This window comes from Triticum dicoccoides, chromosome 3A, assembly GCF_002162155.2.
Source record: "Triticum dicoccoides isolate Atlit2015 ecotype Zavitan chromosome 3A, WEW_v2.0, whole genome shotgun sequence".
Lineage (NCBI taxonomy): Eukaryota > Viridiplantae > Streptophyta > Magnoliopsida > Poales > Poaceae > Triticum > Triticum dicoccoides.
The window spans coordinates 639,291,418-639,296,665 of record NC_041384.1 but is presented as its reverse complement, the minus strand read 5'-3'; the positions used below and the strand labels follow the sequence as shown (position 1 = coordinate 639,296,665).

General features: G+C 46.9%; 1 pseudogene; it reads right to left on the bottom strand.

Annotated features, from left to right (window-relative positions):
- Positions 1-647: 647 nt before the first annotated feature.
- LOC119272429 lies at positions 648-3,009 on the bottom strand (annotated as a pseudogene).
- Between the last annotated feature and the right edge of the window lie 2,239 nt (positions 3,010-5,248).

Below are 5,248 nucleotides of genomic sequence, written 5' to 3'. Positions count from 1 at the left end.
CCTTTTTTTGGAGTATGAATAACAAGAAAACTGTCGTTAATATTGCTTGTGTTGCTACCATTTGGGGCATTTAGACTATGCGTAATGATATCTGTTTTCAGGGCGTGCCATGAACAAGCACTCGTGCGATCTTAGAGAGGATCAGCGCATCTCTACATTAATGGAAGATTCTCTGCGGGGACGATCAATCAGTGTTGCTCCGACGCCGTCTTCAGCTCCTGGATCGGTGAAGAGGCGAGCTGCTCAGGATCGCCTGGGCTGGAAACTGAGAACGTGCGTGAAGAAGACCCGGGGCGGAGCGCTGAAGGCTCACTGAGGATGATTGCCATGGAGGAAAAAAGAACAAAGAGACTCGTGTCGATCTATTCTCTGTGGTACCCTCTGGCGTAGCTCGGGTGGTGGTTATGTGGTTTGCCTTGCATGGCAGTACTTTCCTTTGGTAGTTGATATAGTTCAGTTTGCGCGCGTTTAGGCCATAGCTGTTGCGTTTTTATGGTTTCTGGTCTGCCATTTCAGGTAGTCCCGATCGCTTGTAACAGTCCTGGTGACTTGTGTTGCTCTGTTTTTTCATAAAAATGAGGCGGGAGGAAACCCCTTTTGATAAAAAAGACAGCTCCGTCTCACAACGGGCGAGAAATAGCTCTCATGTGAAAAATACTCGTTTGAAAGAAAAGTGAAAAATACTCGCGGATTCGCACATTTACAGTCTCCCCCCGTACACGATGCTAAGACGAGAGGAAGCCAACAGTTACAAGGACACTCCCTGGTCACCACCGTCAGCAGTTGCAAGGCCAACGGTGGCTGGCTACTGAGAAGTAGAACCGGGCGCGCCCAGCACTCGGAGCGCCAGCTCGGAGTAGCTGCCGCGGCGGAGCTCGAGCTCGCAGGCGTCGCCCTCCCGCAGGCCGTTCTCCGCGCGCACGTCGGCCCACCCGGCCACGAAGCCGCTGAAGGTCGGGGTGCACAGGTACAGCACCGGCCATCGCCTCCCGCCGGGATCCTCCAGCACCACCACCTTCCGCCCCTGCTTCTTCCTCCCCGGCAGCACCGGCATCCGGCAAGGGAGCTCCTGCATGAAAACCAACTCTGATCTGACGACTGACGTGATGATATCCTTTGATCATTTCGTAATACTAGATCGCTATATGATGCGACTCACCAGCCACGTTTGGTCAGCTGGGGGCGCCGCGACGCAGAGCTTTCTGCTGCTTGGATTCGGACTCGCGCTCTCATGATCCCCTGCATCTTCCTTGCCGCTCGTCAGAAACCCGTCTCATGCAATCCGTTCTCGAGTGCGCACGGGGCTGCAAAAAATGGCAGCGGCAAGTTGTACCTGCAGGTTGCACACGGCGTTTTCGCCTGCGCTCGCCACGTTCACCAGGCTTTGAGCCACCAGAAATAATCTCTGCAGCAGCCCGTCCTGCACCATCTTGCATCCGCAGGTCCTCGTCTTGCTCCGCGGACGAATCTTCTACTAGAACAATTGCTGAATATGCATGGTCTATCAAAAACATACTACAATATATAATACGAAGAGAAAGACTGGAAAAGTATCAAGGGAACTCGCCTTCCTTTGTGTCAACTTGGTTGCCCTCGGAAAGGAACTCCATAAACTTATAATCTGTATCCTTCTTGCAATTGCCGGTTGCGCATTCACTAGGAGGATCTGCTGCATCAATACGAGGAAAGGGCTTGTGCTCTGTAATTTGCGACAACGCGTAACTGGAGCATTAGTATCTGTACTCCGTGCATCAGCCATCTGTACATTTTTCAGGCATGCTGATTTCTCACCATGCCAGACAACGGAAGAGTCGCAGTTCCGTGAGCCGATCATCTCGGCGCAGCTGAAACCGGAAGTTTGGCCCCGGGTAACGGGCGCTTCCATACCAATACCATTGTCCACAGGAAATACTCCTGGTTCTTCTGGAATACAGAGATCAGTTTCGAATTCGTATGCATCGGCTGTCAGAAATATGTCGTCCGTGATCTCATCGTCGAGATCCATCATGGCCAAAGGTGTTGTCGGTTCTGCATAAGTCCCAAAGTCAGAGCCCCCACAGTTCTCAGCTTGAGTGTTTGCTGTGCTTATCAGCACCATGTGATCTTGATCTTGACCTTGATCTCCGTGAGCTCTATCCTGATCACCATCTAACAGATCACAAGCACGCTGCTTCTTTTTACTGCTTTTCCTATCTTTATCCTTGCTGCTCTTCTTGCTTGCTTTCGCCGTGCGATCGCCGTCGGAGCTCGCCTTCTCCTGGGGCTTCTTCCTCTTCTTGCTCTGCCTCTTGTTCTTCTCGCACAGATGCAGCCTTTCACATGCGGACTTAGCGAAGATCTGGACGACGAAGACTGACCTGGTGATGTGCCGGAACACCAGGAACTCGCCGACGGCGACGGCGTGGTCCAGCACGAAGTTGCTCCATCCGTGCCCGAACGACAGGCGGCCGTCGCGCGAGCTCACGTACACCCGCCAGCGGAGCCCGAAGGCGTCTTCGAGGTAGACGTTGGTGTCCGCCAGGTCCGAAATGTTCTTGGCAAACGGGGGCGGCACGTCCTGCATGCACCGGTGCATCCCCGGTGAAGAATCTCCGAACCATTGCAGTGCACACACATGTCTGGTTGTGAGAGGAAAATGGGAATGCGGATTCGCACCAGTTTTTCGGAGAAGGAGCCCGTCATGACCTTGAAGAAGGACGGCGGCGTGGCGACCGGGGCCGGGGGAGCCTGGCCGGAGGAGGAAGCGGTGGCGCGGCCGTGAACTCGGGCGCATCGCCTGGTGCAGTCCACGCAGGCGCGCTTCCGTTGCCGGTCGGAGACGCCCTGCTTCCTCGTCTTCTTCTTCGCCTTCCCGGACGGCGACGGCTCCTCCTCGTGGCCGCCGCCGACGACCTTCTTGGCGCCTCCCTCTTCCAGGCTCAGGCTCTGAGCCGTACCATCTTCTTCTTGCTCTTTCTTGATCACTTCCATCATCTCGGCCATGACTACTGTTGGCTGTTGCTTGCTATGCACGTGACATGCGTCCAGGATGGATCATCGCTGGAGGACGCTCCAAATGAAATGAGAATAAATCAGGAACAGGAAGACAGCAAGAGACGAGGAGGTGATTCTTTCACAGCAAGCATGCGTCCACCTGGCGCGCGCTCCGGGAAGTGAGACCTGGATGCTCCTCGTTGGCGTCTCACACCGATGCCCTGATGCTCTCTCGTGAGTGACCAGTCACTAATCACCGTGCACAACGGACACGATCACACCAGTGACACCTTCTTCCTTTCTCGAACCATGCAGCCTGTGTTTTCTCGGAGAATATAATAGAACATGCACTAGTAGTTATCATGCGCTCGTTCATGGGTCTATTTGTTTTGTTTTCGTGGTCATACCATGACTGTTGTTGGGTTACAAGCTTTAGTTATGTCATTATCGGTGTTTTTCTTGCGGCGGTGCCATTGTTGGTCTTTATAGCAGAAGTGCCCGTGCATTAACGGGATAATAAAATCGTGGTGTGTCAGATCAAGTTTCAAATATTCATGCTTCATGTATATACACGTATTTGAATATCTGTCCACCAACTGGCATGCATGCAAACATAAGACACGTGCATTCTAACATTCTCACAATGGATTGATGTTCGACTTGATTTTTGATGCGTGTATTTTTGTAGTACATCCTCGATGTGTGTATGAGAAGAAAAAGAAAAGAACAATCGGTCTCGCGATAGATGAAAAAACTGGAGGACACTATGACGCACAAATATTCGGAGGAACGCTCATTATTTTCACTTTTACAGGTGGCGGGGTGGGTAATTTACTTCAATCTTAGGGGCAGTTTCAACGAGAGGCGAAAATTTTAAAGAAAAAATTGACGAAGAGTTTTTTGTCACTTACATCTGACGGGGTGGGTAATTTACTTCAACTTTAGAGGCAATTTCAATGACATGCGAAAAAAAATTAGGGAAACAATTACCGATAATTTTTTTACTTATGAGTGGCATTGTGGGTAATTTACTGCAAGTATATGTGCAGCTTAGGATACGTGGACGGACGTCCTTTATTATTATTATTAGGTATACATTGAGGTATGGTTTAGATGCGAGGAGAAGACATCATGCATTATTTATGACAGTTTTAAGGAAAATTCATACACGCGCTAACCACGACTCCAACAACACATGTACTAGCGCAGGGCTGCTATAGGAATAAGATGTTTAGAGCGCCCATTAGCATTGCGCCCCCATCGAGAATGGCGTTTTGGCTCTCGGGAGCACATGCTCCCGCGCGAATAGTAAACAAAAAAATATAGTAAATGTTTTCAAAATATTCCGAATTATTTTATAGATGTTGGAGTCAGTGTCACAAGCATCCTTAAAAAATTGCATGCGAAATGGAGCAACGGTGTTTCGCCGGTGAGAAAAAACAAATTTAGGGTGACTTTTTTGGGTAACATTTGATGTTTGTTTTCCATAGGCTAAATTGTTTAATCTTTTTGCCTACAAATTTTTATGTAGCAATTGGATGTGACAAAGAACTAGATTTTTTGTTGGAAATTTTTTGGTATTTCAAAAAAAATATTTGAGCGTGCAGGAGTGCGAGCTCACGGGAGCACCAACGAATTTCTGCCCCCCCCCCCCCACCTTATATATTGGGCAGTCCCATTAGCATAGGTTAGCCAAGATTTTGCATCTTTTATTTTCCTTTTTCTTTGTATTGATTTTTTATTTCACTTTTGTTTTATAAATGACTAAATGTTTCGGTAAGTTTGGAAAGTATTTTAGATAATATTCATGGTATGAAAAGTTGTTTACATATTTTTAAGAATATATGTGCATGAATTTTAAAATATGTTCTTGATATGTTAAAAATTATTCATATATTTTCAAAAATTTATTTGCGCATTTTGAAAAGTGTTCATGGAAATTCAAAAAGTGTTCATATTTTTAGAAATTTTCATGTAATTAAAAATATAAAAGAAGTGTTCATTCATGGAAATAATTATCCATACAAAGAATTCATGTATTTATAAAAAATGATCAAATATCTGGAAAACAAATTCCATGAAATTTAAAAAGTGTTCACGGGGTTCCTAAAAACGTACATGCCTTTTTTTCGTAAATTTCTGTATATTTGTTGCAAAAGTTGCAGTGTAATTGTACTGACGTTTTACTTAACAATTACTCGTACAATGAAAAAAAACTAGGAAAATGAAAATACAAAAATAAATAAATAACAATTATCTGAAAAAATTAGTGTGT